At 41.2% G+C, this 22695-nt stretch overlaps 1 pseudogene; it reads left to right on the top strand.

Moving 5' to 3' along the window:
• Nucleotides 1–2951: 2951 nt before the first annotated feature.
• The window catches only part of LOC145632906 (epoxide hydrolase 3-like), a 76181-nt pseudogene continuing 56437 nt past the window's right edge, over nt 2952–22695 (top strand).

The raw sequence follows: 22695 nt of genomic DNA, 5'->3' as shown, positions 1-22695 counted from the left end.
TTGATTTCCTTAACGAAGTAAGAGACTAAACCCGAGATAGAATGACTGCATACTAGCAACGAATCAGCAAGTTCTATAATCGAAGGGTTCATGCAAGGCTTCTCAGATTTGGGGACCTTGTCCTTTAGAATGCTGCAGCAGTGTAGAAAAGCCGAATTCATGGGAAACTCTCAGCCACTTGGGAGGGGCCCTATGAGATTTATGACAAACTTCAGCCAGGGACATGCCGACTTCGGCAGTTGGATGGAACTGGACTGAAAAATCATTGGAATGCTAATGTACTTAAGAAATTCCATGTGTAAACCCTTCGGGGCATAACAATCTTTGTAAGTGCATTTCCAATTATTAATGAAAGGCCTTTAGAGCCACCATTTCTATATATATTTGCAATTTTTATTCTTTCATTTTTCTTTATTATATCTACTCTTTTAGGGTTTTTCTTCAGCACTGTCTGAAACCTTCGCCTTTAAGATATTAGGTTTCGGATTGCTGATAAACTCGCTTATAATAGAACACTGGTCTTTCAGCTGAATAAAATGTTTCAGTGAGACTTGTTCTCTGAGGCAGTATGTCCTTGGACGAATCTAGGATATTGCCTTAATTGAGCCCTGTATCCCAGAGGGTTGCTGTTTGAGGCATTGCCTTAAGTTGGCCCTGTGTCTTAAATATCCATTCTTTCAGATAGACAGAAAACCAAGAATAATAGCATAACTGTTAATAATTTTTCGAAATATTAAAAGCTTCGTCTAAAATCAAAAGAGACAAGTAATCATCTAAGAAATCCGAAGATAAATCTTCAGATTTCTAGGGGGCAGTAAGCGTGAGCGCAAATCATTCTCAGCTAGTCTTCTAGTCTGAAAGTCTTTTTACTTAGCAAATTTTTGCAAATGTTCAAAAAGCTTAGAAAAAGCAAATACGCAAGTTTAAAGCACAACAACACTGGAAGAAAAACATCAGATTAATGAGAAACAAGTTTGGATGATGAATTACAAAGTTAAAGTGTTTCAGAACATAATAAAATTGGCAGCCGCCCACAAGCGGAAAATTACAGCTGCCGAATACGTACAAAGGCAAAAATAAAGTGTTCAAGGCAAGATGAAGCAAAACAAAAGGCAAAAAATTCAGAAGCGGCAAGTCATAAGTTAAGCACAAGTTGATCAGCAAGATTCTGAAGTTGACTGCCCGAGTTCCTATGTTTCAGCGGAAAGGTGTAGCTGATCAGCAGCGCTGGCATCGGGGGCAGTTTCAGCTCCGGTAGTAGAAGAAGAAGGATGGGCTTGAGCTTGAGCTTCTTTTTCTTTGTTTTCATCCTCCTGACCTTCAGCGTCTTCCTCCATCTCCTCGCCCTTGAGGCGGATCTCAAGATCTATCTCAGCTTGACTGGCAAACTGCATGTGAGGATCCTGAGGATTTTCGGCCCAGATCTCGCACTGATACCAGTCCAGGTCCGGCGCAGCATGGAGAGCCAGTCTTTGGGACACTTTGTACCCATTGGTGTACGCTTTCGTGTACTCTTCCTTAGTGTAGACCTTGATAGCTAGCTGAGCCTCAGCATCGTCCATCTTCTTCTGGACCTCCTCCAAATTCTTCTGGGAGGACTCCTGCTATTCTTTCAGCTTCTCCTTGGCCTCGTCCAGCTGCAACTAAATCATGTTGGCTTATGCGCTTTGTTCGTTCAGCTGATTCTGGACCTGGCCAATAGCGATCTCAGCCTGAGATAGATCATTTTCCTTGCCTTTCAACTAGTCATTAAGCTCTTGCAGCCTCTCACTCTAGGCCTCAGCAGCAGTCTTGGCCTCGGAGATTTGGGCATCCTTGGCCTCCATAGCCTCATCAGCAGTCTTTGCTTGAGCCTCTAGCCCTTCTATCCTTTGTTGCATCTCTTGAGTCTGGCTGGATACCCTCGTGTTGACCTCCTCAGCTATTCGGCGTTCAATGCCAGCTCTGAAGCTAGGGATGTCAACGGCCCCATACTCACCAATGTGTTTATCGCCTGCAATTAGGGTGGGTAAGATCTTATTTTGCATAACATTGTAGAAGGTCTGGAGAGCCTCGGCAGCCTGCTTCTCATACTTTTCGGCCTCGGCCTGCTTCTCCTCAGCTGCCTTGGCCTTAGTTTTGGCCAGCTTTGCATCAGCTCTAGCAATCTCCAGCTTCGTCTGGAGCATATCTATTACCTCTACAGGGAGAGTCTAATTGTGCATGACCTGACAACCAAGGCACAAGTTAAAAAAAAAACTGACTAAAGAGCTGAAAGGGTATAAAAAGCAAAGGAATACATGCATCAGTAGCCGTTGATTGTCTACTACAGGGTCAGGGACCCTTCGGTTGGACTCTCCTATTCCAGCAGTGGCCTTAAGTGACCACTCTCTTGCCTGATCCACCTCGGACATGCCGGAGAAATCACCAAAGAAGGCCACAGCTCCCTCCCGGTGGTTTCCCCAGATTATCTATCAGACGATTTCGGGGACATTGATGAAGGGGGCATGGAACCCCATATCTTCAGACCTGAAAGTCTAAAAGGAAGGAATTGAAGACGAAGGGACTCGTCATTTCAATCCTCTGCCTTTCAGTAGTATCATCCAGGTTGATGTGCTCAACCTCTTCTTCCTCTTGCTGCTCCAGCAGAGCATCAACTTTGCGCTATACCTCAGCGACAAATCCTTTATCTGTTGCAGCTCTGACTGTTGGGTACTTCCTCCTGAACCCCCTCCTTCGGATCGGGAGTTCGCTGATCCACCTCCATCTCTTGAGTTTCAAGAGGTGGTGAAGGGGTCTTTAGGGGTGGCTGAATTGGTGGGCCAGGAACCTGGGGAACTCTGGGAACCCTGCCTCTGCCTTCAGTAGGCTCCCTTATGGTGAGGCCAGGCATCGGCCTCAGCTCAAACTCATTCGAGCCCACTACTGCTTGACCCGTCCTCCTCCTCTTTCTGATGAGAGGTTGCTCATCCATGTCTTTAAAGTCCGAAGTTTCAGACTCCGAAAGGTCTTCGGGGCGGGCAGGAGCTTTACCCTCTCTTCTCTTTCTGCTCTCTTCTTCAGACTGTAGAAAGTGGGGGCAAGAAAGGTGTGAGTAAAAAAAACATGCTAAGTTCTGAAGAACTTACCAAGGTCCTCAGCTGAGCCTCGTCTGTTGCTTCCTCTTCGGCAGCTCGGGAGGTCCCTTCACCTCCTCGAAGGAGCTCAGCAACCTTGGCTACCTTTTCAGCAGTTCGGGTAGCCTGCTCTTCTTCTGGGAATAAGCGCTTCAGAGGGTCCTGCTTAGCCCACCAGGGTTTTAGCTTCAAATAGTCTGCACCAGGCTGAATCTGAAACTGAGTTGAATGCAGATGCAACGGGCGCTTCTTTGGGTCAGTTATTGCAGGGGCATGATCCAAGATAAACCTTTCAGCGTTCACCCCCATGCGATTGTAGTCAATCCTAGAATTGCTCTTGTTTAACTCTGAAAAACAAAGACAAATGAATCAACTCAATGAAACAAACGCTAAAAAGTTGTGAAGTAATTGCGAAATAAAAAAAGAGGCAAGTTCTCGGCCCCAGCCGAAGGCGCTTACCGTCTCGGAACTTTCAGCTAAGGTCGACAACGGCTAGAATGTTCTCCTGGAACGCATAGTAGGAGTCCGGAAGCCAGTTCTCCGGAATATTCTTCAGCCGACCAGTCCCTCCAGGATTATCCTGCTTCCCGAAGAGAAGCACTTGTTGGTAGCTGGGATGGCTGGCAGCATCAGGATCTTCGGGGTCCGGTTTAGAGAGATAGTGGGGAGCGCCGAAGAAGTAAGGGTGGTAAGGATCTGAAGGTTCCCTAACCCAGATCCATTGGCCTCCCCAGTCTTTTTCTGAAGAATCGTTCGACCACATTCTCAAGTATTGCGAATGACTCTCAATCCGCCACCAGCCAGAGCCATGGTGACCATACTTGCTCTGGATGTTTGGCACAAGCTTGTGCAGCTTTTTGAAGAAATATAGATTCGGTCCAAGGCTATAGAACCGACACACCTAGAGATACGTCATCACCCTTCGGATGCTGACAGATGTCAAATGGCACAGGGAAATCCTGTACTTTATCAGCAACTCCCTGACGAAGGTATTTAGGGGAAAGCGGAGCCCGTACTGCAGCTGCCCAATCCTGGGGGTGGACGATGAATCCTATCTATTGCAGTGGGTATTCAGCACCAATACCCATCCTCTTCAAGAATGTCGTAGTACAACTAAATCTGTTCGGCGAAGTGGTAGGCTTCAGCGTTCCTGACCCACCAAGAGTAGGGAGCATTTCGAACCATGGCCAAGATGGCCCCGGCGTTCTCCCATTCAGTAGCCCATTGGGGCAGGTCCTAGAGTAAGGCAACCTCTCCTTCCTCCTCTTGCCCGAAGGTGCTCGTGGGCTCCTCCCCACGGGACGGCGCCGTTGAAAGTGGCACCGCAGGGATTCCCCTCACCCTGAGTATTCCTAACTCGATCCCTCGGATGGGGTTGCCTGGGCAATCAGCCTCCGCGTGCTCTACCTCTTACCATGGTTGCGGGTCGGCGGAAAATGGAAGAAAAGTCGCAAAAACGAAAGGAACTTTAAAAATTAAAGAAAACCGAACTAAACTCGAAGAAAATTACCTTTATCAGAAGCAGAATTTGCCGATCTAGGAGATCAGGGCAACGAATTTCAGTTTCATAGCCTTTATCTCAGGGATTCAGTGAAGTTTCTAGTCGGAATCAAGGGTTTTTGCTCGAGTGAGAAATGCGAATTGGTGAAGAAATGAGGAGAGAGAGTGCACAGTTCCGGTTATATTTCCAGAAATAGGAATTCTGGGAGTTCGCGCTCTTAATCTCTCTTTAATTACTCATTAAGTAACCGTTAAACGCACGTCCCTCATGTTAACTGTCCATTATCCGTTCAACTTCCTCAATTATTATCCAAATTACAGTTATTTCATTAATGACTGTTTAAAAATTTAAATCTTTTGATTTAATTAAATCATTTACTTCCCTCAATTTTTTATTAAATCCAAACCCGACCCGTCATCCTTCCAAATCGGGTCTGGGGGCAAGTTGTTTGGTCCAATTAAGCCTAATTGGGCCTGGTCCATAAATGATTCAATCAAAGCCCAAGGTCAAGGTCCAAGTCTCCAATCCATGCCAAGTCAAGTCAGTGGGCTGGTCAACGTGGTCAGCCCACTTGGCCTCAAGCCCATTTCTCCTCATTATGCTAAGGTATAAAAGCCTTCAATTACACCATTTTACATTCATTCACATATAGCCTCAAGCATTAAATACTCTTGCATAGCTTTCTCTCTCCTGTTTTACTTCGGCATCGGAGGGGCCTTCCCCGGCACAACGCCCAAGGCCAGTTTACGTGTATGTGCTGTGCAGGAAACCCTTGGCCCAACATTACTTGGACCGAGCCTAGTCTTCTGCCACTTCAGAAGAGCCTTCGGCAAGGTCCCATTGTTTTACCCGAAACAGGTGGGATTGTTTTGAGCTGAATTGACAAAGGTGGGATTATTGTTTTCTATTTTTCCTTTTTATTTTGATGACTTTAACTAGTCAATTAAGTTTCAATCTTACAACAAGTAATCTTTAACACATTTCATCGTTAAAACCGTAACTCCGTTGACAAACCCAAGTTACCCAACCCTTTGGCTTGTCTCCATTGTTATATCTCAATATTGTACTAGCATAGTTTCAACTGATACCGTGAATTATCATCACCACTATTGTTGCGCACATATCCTCTTCTGAAATTTGCCAAATCCACCAAAATGCTCTTAGTATATACGGAGTACATCCTATTTTCTTTAAATATAAAAATAAAAAAAGGGGGGACTGAAACAAGCTACCGTATATGAGTTGGAGTACCATATATACATGGTGGTGGATTGTCATACTTTGTATTATTTAAAAAGCATTCGATGATTTCATAATTGTGGTTATTAGTGTTCTTTTGGTTTCGTTTCTTTTTTTACAAAAAAAAAAAAAAAAAAAAAAAAAAAAAAAAAAAAAAAAAAGCCTGAAAACCGAAATACGAAGTTTCGAGTTCAGCACTCAATATTGCAACTCGTCACTTTTGCTTCTTGTTTTGGTTTAACTTCTAATTTATCATTAGTTGTTTTACTTAAGGAAAAATAATTTTACTTTCTTCCTTTTACATAATGAGGCATTATTAATGATGAATTTTTTTTTCGGTGGAGGCATATGCACCATGTTCCGTGCATCCGGTTTTCTGTAAAAAAAAATTATAAAAAAAAAAGGAGGAATGAACATATAGTTGTTCAGTAAAAAACATATAGTTATTTTTTTGAAACTAGAACATATAGTTATTTTATAACGAACATATATGTATTTTATAAAGAACATTACATATGGTTGTGTTGTAATGAAAATACAGTTGTTTTATAAAGAACATATAGCCATTTTGTATAAAAAAAATCCAACTTTATGTTCTTTATATATATGATAATTAGTGTAATGAATATTATTTTTATTCAACCAAAAAAAAAAAGAATATATTATAGTATTTTTGTAAAGAACATCTATCTTTTCAATCTTTCAATGAATTATATATTTGTTCCATAATTGAAGAGTTTTGGTAATTATTTTCCAATCTCAATTAAGAAATTTGTATATTTCTTCATTTTTTAATTTCACTTGTTTGAATTCTATAGAGAGAGGAATATAAATCTTAGAGAGAGAAATAAAAAATTGATAGAGAAAAAAATATTCTACTGATAGAAGATGATGGCAGAGCATAAAGATTGAGTTTCGTGGTGCTTTTGAACATTGTTTTGTTAATGGAGTGATTGTTAATGAAGGTGAATATGTGAATTTGTTAATCAAAGGTTGAAGGTAATTTTGTATTTAATTTTCATTATTTGTGTTATTTTAGATTTGAATTAGAATATTTTGTAATAATAAAATTTACTGTTTATTTTCCTTTTTGAAATTTGATGAACCTAGATGTTAGATTTGAGAATAATGTAACAAATGGTTGAAGATCAGATGATGTTCTTTATAAGATAGTCTTATGGTCATTGTTATCAATAGCTCTATATTCTTTTGTTATATATCTTATTTTCTTTAATTTTATTATATTTTTCATGTTCTTTTAATATATACGCTCAGAAATTACTACGTTCATTAAATTTTAACAATATGTATTGTTCTTTTCACTTTAGATATATGTTCTTTAATCATTACAATTCTATAACATGTTCTTTTCATTTTAGCTAAATGTTCTTTACATCTCTATACAATGTTCTTTACGGTTTTTTTTTTTTTTTTTTTTTTTTTTGGAACGGATGTACCATGCGCATGGTCGTACATCCGCCTCCACGAACCACTAATTGTATTAATGAGCATCAAATATTAATAATGTTGCCTAACTATTTCAATTAGTATACTAAGACTAACCTGGACCCTTTTATTTGTAGACAGAGGCTACTAGGTGAACATTTTGGGGGTTAATTACCTTGGTTTTTTACGTGTGGTCAAGGGAATTTTCAATGTCCATCATCTTTAGAATCCCGTTAGAAAATTATTTGTGTGCCAACTATGTGCTTATGTCGCATGATATTATGGTATATTTTTTATACTGTTATATTTTATGTACTAGTATAAGTACTTTCGAAAATTTAATTAAGTGGTAACGTATGAGTTTGTAGAATATATAAAATTATTGAAACTGAGAGATTAATTTTATGTATTTGATGGCCTCCAAGGTCCATTGGACAATGAATAAAAAAAATTAATATGTCATGCAAATGATTATGCTATAATAATACTAAAATTTAAATATTGCTACCAGGGATTATATTGATTTGTTCAATACTTGTGTGCAATGTGATCGGTCAATTTAATCTATTAAAACGTACATTGACATTAAGAAGAGAAACGAAACTCGAAAGGGTGAAGAACAAGTTGGACACTAGTAGTATGGTTTCTACTAGTTGGTTTAAATTAATGTATATTGTTGTTTAGTCTTCCTCCTAATCAATGAGTATTAGTGAGGGGGTGTGCACATTAGGAACATTTTGTTTTATTTTATGGCCATTTGGGTTACGCGCAACCCTCTGTAAAGTAGGTGGTGACAGGATTAGTCCCGGCTTACTGGCGTTCTCTTTCCCTTTCTTAAATAAAGTAATAAAGTGTTGTGTGAAAATTTGATTTTGGCTTAATATTATTATGTCTATGAAACTATATTATGTATAAAATATATTTTCAACTAAAATTATTTTTTACGAGATGGAGTTTGAATTACTAAGTTTATCTGATTTTGGAAGTTTCCTCTCTTTTCTTGTTTCTGATTTATTTTGTAGGTTGGTAAGAGGGTACTCGGTTACGTGTGAGGAGACGTTAGAATAATTACGTAGCTAAGACAATTTAGTCTATTTTCAAATTTATTTATTTCCTTTTAACTATTATTTTTAAAATAATTTTTAGCTTTTATGTAATGATTATTTTATATTGCCACCACTTAGACAAGTTAGTTTATTTAATATTATTTCGTTTTGCTTTGCATTTATTTTCTACGGAAAATAAGTGCAGCAGTAACACTCCTAGGGTTCGATGGTTAGGTTTTGAAAGTTTTGAAGGTTGCACTTATTGTTTGAAAAAGACTCAAATTTTGAAGGTATTACAGGCCCGGCCCGACCCTCCCTATAATCACCTCTAATTTGTTTTCATTAGATTGTCGAAATACTCAACTAGGAGTTGCACTATGAACATATACTTATCAAAATAAAATAAAATAAAAATAAAAATAAAAATGGTCATTCCAATGAAATAATCTTAGATCCGTCGATATCACATTGTATATATTGTTTTAATATCAAACTCTTTATTCGTTTTACTAACATATAATAAGAGAAAATAATAGTCAAAGTTCTAATCAACATGTATGCCTGTTCAAAGTGTAACAATAAAAAATATAGGAGTAAAATATTAAATTAATTGTTAAAGCAATTTTTTTTTTTTGGAAGAATGCACAAATTCAAATTATGCAAACAATCATTCAGAGATAGATCATGTCATCCAACTTAATTCGTCCTTTTTAAAATAAAATGTAATAAAAAATAGATTGACTGCCACATAATTCCATGTGGTTAGTTTGAATTTGTTACTATCATTTTGTTATTTGTAATTTTAGAATTTTTTGTGATAACAATTAACAAAGATAATACAATTTTGTAAAAATAAGAGATGTGAAAATATGTGTATATTACAAAAGTGTGTGTACGGTATGAAAGATGAAAAGGGGGCAATTAATGGGAGTCGAGAGATATAATAAATAAATAAATATACTTTCTCGTTTTCTTTTAAATAAAGGCACACTTTTTACTACACGCTTGATAATAAGTTATTACCTCCGTTTTTTTCATCACTTTCCTTTTATGGGTGGTTTTTTTAAATGCATCATTTCTATTTTTGGTAACTTTATACTATATTTTATCAATTTTCTCTCTTACTTAAAACCCCACTCTAATTATTTTATTAATTTTCTCTCTTCCTTGATCCCCACTTAAATAATAAAAATATATATCCTCTCTCATATATAAACTTTGTCTTTCATTGTCCTCATATTACTTTTACTATTGTACCTAAAAGTTCACGTGAATGGCATAAATATGCATGTAGCTGAGAAAGGAGTTAAGGGGGCACCTATTGTACTCTTCCTTCATGGTTTCCCTAAATTATGGCACTGTTGGAGGTACCAAATCATGGCCCTCTCATCTCTTGGTTACCATGATGTAGCTCCTGATATGAGGTGCTATGGCGATACAGATGCCCCCACAGATTTCCATAGCTACACTTACGGGCATATCGTTGGTGACTTGGTGGCTTTGATTGATGAGTTGGGGTGAAGGAGGTTTTTGTGGTAGGCCATGATTGGGGTGCAATGATTGGTTGGTGGGTGTGCCTCTTTCGGCCTGATCGCGTGAAGGCGGTGGTGAATCTTAGCGTTGTTTTCCCTCCGCGGGATCCTAAAGGCAATCCAGTTGATGCTCTTCACGATGCTTATGGCGATGACTATTATATTTGTCGCTTTCAGGTAACATTTTGGTGATCATTTAGGAATTTTTCTTCTCGTGGAGCATATTTCATTTACAGGATGTTTGGTTTAATGACAAAAAAACCTGCGTCGACCATATTATTGTGGACCAGGGTTTATACGTCCAGGCGATACTCAGATTGTTGATAAATTTTATTGGCTTGAATGTTTTATATTAAATAAGGTCATATAATCCTTTTTTATAATGCAAAATATTTAGACAACATTTAATATTTATATAATATCACTTATTTATATAATAATTAAAGCGTGTCTTATATGCTGCTGGCCACACCAGGCCATGTTGACGCTTGTAAAATAAGAAACTAACCCTTATAACACAGGCCGAGTAACACTTGTAATATCAACCGAGTAACCTTATTACAATGACCGAGTAAACCTTATAACACTAACGATGATGATAATTGGTCACACTGTGTGCCCAACCGTATATATAAGAATTTGTGTTCATTATTTGTACTTTTGTCATTTTGTTGATAAATACTCAATTTGTTTCTTATTATTTGCAATAAAGAGGTATTATTTGTGAGACATAAAATATTCTTTTGATGCAAATAATATAAAATAGAGATAGTAAATATCTTATGCTATTATAAACTTGAAATTATTTTAGGATATTTATTAAAAGTTATGATTAATTTTGTATATGTGAAATATTAGAAGCATATCAATAATAAAAACTCTATACAATATTTTTATCTTAAAAATCTATCCAAAATTCTCTTCCTTACCATTCTGTGTATCATAATAATACTTCTTTTTAATTGACGTGGCTCGAAACTTGGCGAAAAACTAGAATGCCAAGTGTTGTTGTCTTATGGCTTGGCTGCAAAATCGACTTTATTTATTAGTGAAATGATTGGCAACGCGCCTCATACAAGAGGGAAGGGGTCCGAACAGCCTTGTACGTACGCTGCCCGCGCGAAGAAGTTATTCTCTAATTCCAAAAAGTCGCATCTCGATTAGTTTATACCATTTGTAATTGGTAACGAAAAGGATTGTTGATGCTCTGCTTGTACACAAGAAGTCGAATCCGGCTTTTTCTTTTTATTATTAGGAGTATGCCAGGTACTGCTTTTGGATGATCATAGGCCCTCAGATAATGATTGTGTCAGTGCATGATGACCCGAAGTCTTAGTTTGGCTGACAAAGGGTAGTTCTAAATTTAATTTGGTGACCCTAATTTTTAAATAGTAACCTTTATTTAAACTTGAATAACCTTTAATATTATTGTAAACAATTTGAATTACGACGTTATATTAAACATATATCTTAATTTTAAAGTGATAAATTTTATTATTGTTGTTGTTATTGTTATTGTTATTATTGTTATTATTATTATTTTTATTGTTATTACTGTTGTTATTATTTTTATTATTATTGTTTTTATTAATGTTGTTATTATTATTATTTTTATTATTATTATTATTATTATTATTATAGTTATTATTAGTATTAGTATTATTATTATTATCAGTATTATTATTATTATTATTATTATTATTATTATTATTATTATTATTATTATTATTATTATTATTATTATTATTATTATTATTATTATTATTATTGTAAGTATTATTAGTACTATTATTATTATTAGTATTAGTATTAATATTAGTATTATTATTAGTATTATTTGTATTATGAGTATTAGTATTAGTAGTATTAGTATTTGAATTATTAGTAGTATTATTATTAGTATTATCAGTATTATTATTATTATTATTATTATTATTATTATTATTATTATTATTATTATTATTATTATTATTATTATTAGTATTATTAGTATTATTATTATTATTATTATTATTATTATTATTATTATTATTATTATTATTATTATTATTATTATTATTATTATTATTATTATTATTATTATTAGTACTATTAGTACTATTATTATTATTAGTATTAGTATTAATATTAGTATTATTATTAGTATTATTTGTATTATGAGTATTAGTATTAGTAGTATTAGTATTTGAATTATTAGTATTAGTATTAGTATTATTAGTATTATCAGTATTATTATTATTATTATTATTATTTTTATTATTATTATTATTATTATTATTATTATTATTATTATTATTATTAGTATTATTATTATTATTATTATTATTATTATTATTATTATTATTATTATTATTATTATTATTATTATTATTATTATTATTATTATTATTATTATTATTATTATTATAAGTATTATTAGTACTATTATTATTATTAGTATTAGTATTAATATTAGTATTATTATTAGTATTATTTGTATTATGAGTATTAGTATTAGTAGTATTAGTAGTATTAGTATTTGAATTATTAGTATTAGTATTATTATTATTAGTATTAGTATTGGTACTATTATTATTATTATTATTAGTAGTAGTAGTAGTAGTTGTTTTGGGTGTTTTTGTCCCTCGGGAGAGTTACAACACGAAGACTGATCCGGGGTGAGCTGTACCTGCAAAACAAACAGAGACACCAGTTTGGTGGTGCTCCGCCTCCGACGCACAAGTTAGTAACTTGAAGGGAGAAAAAGGTGCGGAAATTTAGGTAGGGATCTGCTCGGATTCCAAGCTCAGGATGTCTCTATCAAAGAGTAAATGTGTAATAAATGATCAAAACGTGCCCTCAAAAAGAGGGACATCTCCCTATTTATAGGGTCTTTGGGATTTGTGCCCCTGATTAGGTCACTGTACCCTAATCAGTGGTGGGCTGCGCCGCTTTGCGACTTTCTCGGGATTTGGGCCTGAAGGCCGCCTTTTCCTTATTTTCTGGAGTGACACGTGTCAAGCAGAGATTGGTCCACTTTGGGCCATCATGAGGCTGACACGTGTCATCCTCTGATTGGACCACGTGGCGGGGTAAAATTACCCTAAAAATTTGCCCCTCACAGATGTGACGTGGCACGCCACGTGGCATCTGTGACATGTGTCACACTCCGATTGGCGGTAATTTTTACCAATAAAGAGTAACCGTTCACCTTCCGGGTAAATTACGGAAATTCCCCCGTATTTACCCTCTATATATAGCTGTTTACCCTCATAATTTTTGGTACGTTTACAAAAAAATTTCTAGAGAGAACTTTGAGAGAGCAGAAGTCATCCGTTTGAGTCAGGCGCAAGCAAGAAAGCTCGTCCTCCAGAGACCCAGCCGGACCCGCCTAGTTTCAGATATCTCTTCAAAAGGTACCGTCTCTGCCTCTCTCAGCTCTTTTTCTTTTTTCACCGCTTGTACATATTTCTTGCAATAAATGGATGCATCACCAACACACACGGCACAGCCTAGGTTAGAGTCCATCCGGTCGCCAGGGACGGCTGAGTCTAGCACTGGGAGTGCCGTCTCGGGGTGTTGGGACCACCCTTTGCCTCGGATTCCGACCAGTTACGTGTCTGTGCAGGACACAATGGCTCGGACAATGCAGACAGCGACTGATCCAAATTACAAGAGCGAAGGCTCAGGCGGCCAAACGCCTGAGGGAGAAACGTCCGGTCAGGGTGACCAGACGGCTCTGGAGAGATCCCCTCCGCGTGCCCCTTCAACCCCTGCTGACTCTTTTTTGGAAGAGTGCGACCAAGGCGGCGACGAGGCCGTCTCTGCCCCCTTGGGTCAAAGTGAGGAGGAGACGGAGAGCGACAGCTCCGCCTCTACCTCTGAGAGTAGTGAGGATTTACCCCCGCTTCCGGATAGCGAGGAGGAAGAAAGGAAAAATTGGAACGAGAAGGATGATCCCTTCAACATCCACGTCTCCTCCAAGGACCGGATCCAAATGGAGGAGAACTTGAAGAATTTCACTAAAATGCACCCGCTTGGAGACGGGTATAGGATCCGGGTGCCGCCTGAGAATGGCACCGTCGCCTAGGAGGACGATCAGGAGAACGCCAACAGCTATTTCGGCTATTATGAGGCGGCGTTCAAGGCTGGTCTCCGCTTTCCCCTTCACCAGGCGGTGAAGGCAATTTTGAGAGGCTACGGCCTCGGAGTCTGGCAACTTACCCCCAACTCTTGGACAAACATTCTGGGGTATGTTGCCGCCTGCGAGTTTCAAGGGCTTAACCCCGGCTGGGAGGCTTTTGCTAGCATGCATTATCTTAGCAGAAGCCCAGGCGGCTAGAGGGCGTGGTACACTCTAACCACGCAGCCCCAATATATGATGGCCTTGGACAAGGTCTCGAAATTCGACGGCTGGAAGCACAGGTTCTTCCTGATGTCAGCTCCAACCAGACGGGAGAATTATGAATTCCTTCTGTACAATAAGAAGCCCGACTTGTTGGGCCGGAAGTGTGCTCTTCCCCGAGTTCCAGAGGAAGACTTTGACAAGATCATTGAGGCAGACTTTTTTGGCCTCACAGACGCGACCTTGTCAACCGGGGAGACAATAAAGGTCCCCAAGAACTGGATCCCCAAGAGCGCCTGGTTTAGGGACGAGTGCTTCCTAACCGCCTGCGGGCTAGGGCACATGTTTTCCAAACGTATGCGCCTGAGTTTATATCCGTATGTAGTAGATTTTTACTAGAATTGATTTAGGATATTGACCAATTTCCTTCTTTTTGCAGAAGAAGCATTAACCATGTTGCAGACGGAGAAAACCCCGAAGCGATCCTCTGCTGTCATCCGCAAGGGGCTTGCGGAGAAGGCTGCGGCTGAGGTCAAGGCCAAGGTAACAAACGCCTAACCCTTTCATAAGTTGATCTTTTAAAATCATTTTTCCCGGATGCTAACCTTAACTTTGGTTATTTTTGCAGGGAGGAGAGGTTGGAAAGTCGTTTGAGAAACAACTCAAACGGGCTAGGGAGGAGACCCCTGTCGTTCTCAACAAAATAAAAAAATCCACCTCTGCGTCAACTCCTGGCGCCTCAACCGGGCATCAGCAGATGCGGATAGCAGGGCGTAACGAGAAGGTAGGCGGCAGCCTGGGCCTCAGCCTCGTTAACCCCGTAACAGCGACCGAGGGGTTCTCCACGCCTGCAAGCGGTTCCTGCTTGGCTGGCTCTGAAGGTAAGAACCCTTTTGAATCCCCGCTTGAGCTGGGGTGGCCTTTGCGGGTGAAATCCCACTCTCAACGGACGTCATCTTCAGAAGGTTGGCAACAAATACGTGCTGCCTTAGTTTCGCACTCATCACGTATTGATTGTGGTGCAGATCAATCTCCCCGCTGGCCAGACGTCCAGAAGCACGCCAAGGCCATGCTGGAAGCCGTTTGAAAGAGGGATAAAGACAGTATCCCTGGGATAGAGACGTTCAATCTTGAACGCATTCTATCCCTTCTGGCTGAGGTAAGAAACTTGTCAATTCAATTTTTTTTCCAAGTGTTTTATCCCGCCTGCGATACTCACACCGCTTGCTTTTCTGCAGGCTATGCTGCGAGTGGACGGGCTCAAACGTCCTTATTCCCGCAAACGGGAAGAGGTAAAAAGGGCCAAGAAGTCCGCCATAGACGCTGACAATATTTCTTTACACTCAACTATCGTAAATGAACTTGAAACTAAAGCAATCATTATGACACAGGCGTCTAGAATCCACCAGCTGGAGTCAGATCTGGAGGCGGCCAAGCAGTGGGCGACTGATGCTGAGACGGCCCGGAAGGAGGCGGAGGAGGCCCAGAAGAAGGCTGCTGAGAGTGCCAAAAAGGCTGATGAGGCGCTCAAGAAGGCCCAGACGGACCTTGGCAATCTTCAGGGTGTTTCTGAAGAGAACACCAATCTGAAGACCAAGGTTCAAAAACTGGAGAAGGAGGCTGCTCGGGATTAGATAAACTTTGCAGCAACCCTGGAGGCGGAGCAAAACCGTCTAGATGCTGAGAGTGACGCTGATAATGACGCCCGGATGAAGATCGCCTAGGCTGCCCTGTACCCGGACGCGGATTATGGCGTCTGGGCATTGGCTCAAAGGTACGCCGAGGACGTGGTGTACCTGAGAGAGAAGGGTGATCCAGAGCCTGAGTCCTTCGACGCCTGGGTTAATGCCAACAATGAGCCCCTCGTACCTCAGCTACCTGGTCCGGGTGAAGCGCAAGAGATACCCTCAAATGATGAGGAGGAGGACCAGGAGGAGCCGCCTGCAGGCCAGAAGTGACTTTTCAGCGGCAGTATGCCAATCTCTGTTTTTTGTCTTTTTCTTTTATTCAGCGGCAGTATGCCAAAACTTGTTTTTCCGGCCTGCGTGCCGAGTAAATATTTATTTACCGGTTGAGGAGCCGGGTAAATTAACAATTTGTTTTTCTCCCGGACGGGGTCCGGTTAACATTTTAATCCACTACAACCGTTTGGTTGGGTGGTTTTTATGAAATGCACCGACTGAGACGGTTTTGATCATTTTTAATTTTTCATTTTTGCCTAACTTATCAAAAGCATGCGGCGATTTTTCATTTTTGCCTAACTAATCAATAGTCCGGCTGTCCTTGCCCCTGGACGGTTGTGTGGTTGGTTTCAAGTGGAGTTGGTTGATTGACTTGAAAACGTCTGATGCTGTAAAGAGCATGATATGTTTGCAAGTCAATCAATCACAATAGTGATTTCCCCAAACCAAGTGCACAGCCGTACACCAACAGGCGTTCCAGTCACTACCCAGACGGTGCTTATCCGTCTTGGTAGAGATTTCATAGCCATTGCACGACTCCTTTTCCCCAATTGAGGTAGGAATTGCAATTTTGGAATAAATAACCAAGTGAGATCTTCAGCCGATGACCGACTGATGCCCCAGGGCATTCGGTATTCGGCAACTTGATCATTCTTCCTGGTCATTTTGGTCAGACGGCTATGAGTTGACCAATTTGGTCGTTCAATTTTTTCCGTCTGCATGGGTACGTAGAACCGACAAATACTGTTCTCTGCGACGATTGCACCCGGAGGGGTGTCGCCGGACGCCTTTGTCCATGTTGGGACAGACGATTTTATAAAATGAGCAACCATCCGGCCATTTTAGCCTCTGGTCTTATTTGAGACCGGTTGTATAGCCACTAAACGTTTTTGTGCTTAGTTTTTAGTCAAAGTATTGAATTTACACTAAGTATCGAACTTAGTCTTTTAAACAAACGAGTCTGTCTGGGTATTACCCAGACGGACAGGCAAATATTTGATCATACTAAGTATCAAACTTAGTTAGATAAATGGAGAATCCGTCTGAGTATTACCCAGGTGGATAATCAGGCAGTTGAATAAACAAAGTATCAAACTTAAATAAACAAGGGATCTGAGTATTACCCAGGCAGTCCATCAAATGTAACCTTTGCTAAGTATCAAAATTAGTGAGGTAAATGAAGAGTTCGTCTGGGTATTACCCGGATGGATAATCAGACAATAACTCAATTTTGCAAACAGAGTCTGAATCTTCATTAATTGATTTACTGTTTACAAAAAGTTTACAATTACAATCTCAGAAGTAGTACTTTTTTAGATTGTCTACATTCCAAGTTCTAGGCAGACGCCTGCCGTCTGGAGTTTCCAGGCGGTAGGTGCCATCCCTTACTTCTTCATAGATCCGGATGTGCCAGAAAGTAGGGCTTCAATTTTTTGAAAGCCATATACAGAGCAAGGCCAAATTTTTCAACCATGGGATACCGGAGTTCAGCATTTTTAAGAACATGGCTAATGAAGTAAACCGGGAGCTGCACGCCGTCTCGCTCAGCAAGGAGAACGACACTGAGGGCATGATCTGAGACGGCTAAGTACATGTACAACGTCTCCCTAGGTAAAAGACTGACCAACCTAGGTAGAGAATGTAAATGCTCTTTCAACCTCTGGAATGCCGTCTCAGCATCATCCCCCCATTCAAATCTGGTCTTCTTCCTGATTGCTTGGAAGAAGTAGAGGCACTTGTCGCCTGACCGGCTGAGGAACCTCCCCAGGGCGGCCAGACAGCCGGTGAGTCTCTGCACTTCCTTGACAGAACGAGGTGACTTCATGTCTATCACCGCCTGTATCTTTTAAGGGTTAGCCTCTATCCCCCTTTGATCAATCAGGAATCCGAGAAACTTCCCTGATTCAACACCAAAGACACATTTCTTAGGATTTAACATAACCTTATGCCGCCTGAGGGTGGTGAATGTTTCTCGGAGATCAGCAAGGTGATCCGTCTGGAGCTTGGATTTGACTATCATATCGTCAATGTATGCCTCCACATTCCTCCCAATCTGATTAATGAAGACCGTATTAATCATCCGTTGGAAAGTGGCAGGCGCATTTTTCAAGCCAAACGGCATCACAGTATAACAGAATAACCCCTGATCAGTGACGAAGGCCGTCTTCTCTTGATCTTTCTTCCACAGGGGTATCTGATGGAAGCCGGAGTAGGCATCCATGAAGCTCATCAAGGCGTGACCGGCTGTAGAATCGACCAGACTGTCGATCTTTGGAAGCGGGTAACTGTCCTTTGGAAACGCCTTGTTGAGGTCTGTGTAATCAACACACATGCGCCAGGTCCCATTCGGTTTCTTAACAAGGACCACATTGGCCACCCAGTCGGGAAAATTACAAGGCCGGATGAACCTGGCGTCTAACAGCTTTTTGACTTCGGCAGCTGCCGCCTGACTTCTTTCCTCATCGTGGTTTCTTTTCTTTTGCCGGATGGGCTTCTTTTTAGGATCCATGGCGAGCTTGTGAACAGCAAGATCCGGGCTGACGCCTGACATCTCTTCCATTTCAAAGGCAAAAATGTCTTTGAATTCCTTCAGCAGAAGGTGCAAGTCTGCACCCAAAGTAGCATGAGCAACCGTCCTAACCATTATAGTGCGTTCTGGACGGCTGTCATCCAGAACGAGATCAATGTTTTCACCAGTCGGTTGGGGACGGAGCTCAACTGACCGTTTACCGGTCAGTGATTGCTATTTTTTCTCCTTCTTCACCTCCACCATCAGAGGTGCGTTTCTTTTCTTTCCGGCTGCTGGTGGGGCAGGTGCTGGATCGGCATCCTTGACATTGTCAAGGTCAATTGGTTCCTGACCCCCTAGGGCCACAGTGTCCCTGACGGCTGAGAGATAGCACTCCCGGGCCGTCTTCTGATCCCCATTCAAGGAACCAACAAAGCCGTCATCCCTCTCATATTTGATGAGCATCAGAGACGGGATGATTACTGCCTTGGCTACGTTGAGGGTTGGCTGTCCAAGGATAATGTTGTAGGCGGTCAACTCCTCAACGACCAAGAATCTGACGACAATATGTCGTACCTGGCCTTTCTCTCCCAGCCGGATGGGCAAGTCAATTCTTCCGGCTGGGTAGACCATCCCACCCCCAAAACCAACCAAGGGGTGGGTGACCGGATGCATGCTGCTGACATTGTATTTCAGCTTTTGCAGGCACCGGAGGCTGATGATGTCTGATGAGCTGCCGGTGTCAATAAGATCCGTCCAACCAGTTGGTTGACAACCTTACATTCAATGACAACCGGTCATCATGCGGACGGCTGACGCTGCCCCTATCCTTCTTAGTAATCAAGACATCTGGGAAGGAGGTTCTTGCAGACGCCTGCTTATCCTCATCCTTGTCCATCTTTCGAAGATGGCTCTTGGTGCCCCGGATGGTAGGGCCACCACAGGAGAACCCGCCTGCTATTGTGTAGATCGGCTCCTTGTCGGTATCCGAGCTACTAGCAGGCTGGGGGGTAGTCTTGGAGGACTGACCCTTGCTTTTCTTTTTTGCCCCGACTGGGGACTTAGAAATATAGGACTTCAGCATTCCTTTATCAGCTAGATAGTCCAACGCCCTTTGAAGGCTGAAACAGTCGTTGGTGTCATGGCCAACTTCCTCATGGTATTGGCAAAATTTATATTTGTTCCTTGATTGAATGGAACTTTTCATTGGATTCGGCTTCTCTAGGGACAACCGGTCCTTAATTTCCATGAGGATGGAATTGCAGTCCTTGTTAAACTCGTACTTGGGGACGTACGGTTTAAACTCTTTCTTCTTCTTCTGGGACGGATGGTCAGAATCACTAACCGCCCAGATTTCTTTTCTCTTTTTGCTCTTTTCTTTCTTTTCAGCCGGCTGAGCAGGCCGGTTGTCTTTCTGCTTGTCAGACTTTTTAGAGTCCGACTAGCTACCAGGCGAGCAGAGGTCGGTAGCTTGAATGTAGCTTTCCGCCTCCCTCAGGGCCACCTGTAGGGTGAAAGCCCCTTTTCTAACTAAGTCGAACTTAAAGGTCGACCCGTCTCTCAGACCTTTGAAAAAGTCTGTAAAAGCTACCTCATCAGACAGTCCCTGAATCTGAATTCTGATCAGATTGAACCGCCTGAAATATGAGCGCAGCCCTTCTCTCTCTCCCTACTTAACAGTGCTCAAATCAGGGCTTGTTTTCTTAGCAGGGATGTTCATTGAGAAGTTAGAAGCAAACAGGAAGGCTAGCTTCCTGAAGCTATCGATGGACCCGGCTGGCAGATTACCAAACCATTGTTGGGCAATGCCCTTCAATGTAGCCGGGAAACATCGACACCAAGTGACATCATCCAACCCCTGTAGATACATGAGGTTGGTGTAAGCCATGAGGTGGTCTTCCGGATTGGTGGTACCATCATAGGTACCAACCAATACATTCTTAACCTTGGCCGGCTGGGCCGCCTCGGTTATCTCCCGGGTGAACGCAGAAGGCTGTTCACCCAGGCGAAGCAGACGAAGCCGCCAGTCCAATGGCTGGACATTTGGATATGCCGCCTGACCTCCAAAAAAGGCCGGCTGCATGAAGTGAGGAGGATACTGTCCGTAAGCCTGAGTAGGCACATACGGTACAACTCCAATCATGTGAGGGCAAGAATGGACGGTATTACCGCCTGTCTGGCTCTCATGCAAGCAGGGTGCACTCCCTGCAGAAATATTGTTGAAGCTGTCTGGAAAGTTCGACGTTGAAGCCGACTCAGACAGCGATTGGTTTCTCTTCTGGTTAATGATCTCCCGGGCATCAAGAGTTGTTTTTTTACTTCTCACCGGCTGCTGAGTCCGGCGAGTGTTATTGGTGTTCTTCCCAGGAAGGAGAATTTTTTACCAATCAATGGTCCCGGCTGCCTTCTCCTTTGGATGAGGAGTGGGCTGCCGGTCTCTGACTGACTTCCCCTTCTCTGGAGGAGTCTTCTTCGCCGACTGACCTTTACTTGGGCCAGCCCGACTTTTGGTAATCAGCTCTTTAATTTCACCCTTGAAACTTGTCATGAATCTCATGAGTTCGTCTCGGGTGACAGGGGCTGATCCAGCGGCCGTTTGGGTTTCCCCTTCCGGCTGCCCAGTGGGTCGGCTCGGACCCGCCTGGGAGGCATCCCGCTCCAGAATATCTCTGGGCCGGATGCTCTTGATTCTGAGCGAGCCATCCTCGGCTGTAAAGGTTTCGAGCTGAGGATCCTCATCCTCCTGGTCTGTAAAAAACTTCTGGGTCATCGCCCAGACGGTTAGGGGGTGGTACAGACTCTTGAACCATCTTCGAGGTACTCTCCCCACAGACGGCGCCAAATGTTTTGGTTGTTTTTGTCCCTTAGGAGAGTTACAACACGAAGACTGATCCGGGGTGAGCTGTACCTGCAAAATAAACGGAGACACCAGTTGGGTGGTGCTCCGCCTCCGACACACAAGTTAGTAACTTGAAGGGAGAAAAAGGTGCGGAAATTTAGGTAGGGATCTGCTCGAATTCCAAGCTCAGGATGTCTCTATCAAAGAGTAAATGTGTAATAAATGATCAAAACGTGCCCTTAAAAAGAGGGACATCTCCCTATTTATAGGGTCTTTGGGATTTGTGCCCCTGATTAGGTCACTGTACCCTAATTAGTGGTGGGCTGCGCCGCTTTGCGGCTTTCTCGGCATTTGGGCCTGAAGGCCGCCTTTTCCTTATTTTCTGGAGTGACACGTGTCAAGCAGAGATTGGTCCACTTTGGGCCATCCTGAGGCTGACACGTGTCATCCTCTGATTGGACCACGTGGCGGGGTAAAATTACCCTAAACAGTAGTAGTAGTAGTACTACTATTATTATTATTATTATTATTATTATTATTATTATTATTATTATTATTATTATTATTATTATTATTATTAGTACTAGCATTATTAGTATTATTTCACTAGTAGAAAATACGTAATGGCAAGCGGTTCAAACCCCCTAATGGGAAGCGGTTCTGAACCGCATGTCTTTAGGGGGCTTGCCAATTGGTCTTTTAAATGGCAAGCGGTTCAGAACTGCTTGCCAATTGTAGTGAACGGGCAGCGGTTTTGGCGCCAAACCGCTACCCATTAGGGCTATTAAAAATAATTTTTTTTTATTTTTTTTTTGGGTTTTTTTCAATTAAATTGATACATAATCAAACCATATATAAAAACATTAATATTTTTATTAATTAATTGTTATAATATTACAATTTCTTATTTTCAATCACAAAAAAAAAAAAATTAACAAAAAAAATACGACCCCCACCCGTAAAAAAAACCCTTCACCGAAACCCACAACCCCCAGCCACCCACCCACCACGACCCCCCCAAAACCCGATCCCTACCCACCAAAAAACCCCTCACCGAAACCACGCATGACCCCACCCACCAAACCAGATCCCCACCCAAACCACGACCTCCACCCACGACCCTAACCCAAACCACGACCCCCACCCACTAAAACCAGCCACCCACCCACCACGACCCCCACCAAAAATCAAATTAAAATAAAA

This window comes from Chenopodium album, chromosome 5, assembly GCF_948465745.1.
Source record: "Chenopodium album chromosome 5, dcCheAlbu1.1, whole genome shotgun sequence".
NCBI classification, from domain to species: Eukaryota; Viridiplantae; Streptophyta; class Magnoliopsida; order Caryophyllales; family Amaranthaceae; genus Chenopodium; species Chenopodium album.
Note: the sequence above shows the minus strand (reverse complement) of the source record. Positions and strands in the feature narration are given on the sequence as shown.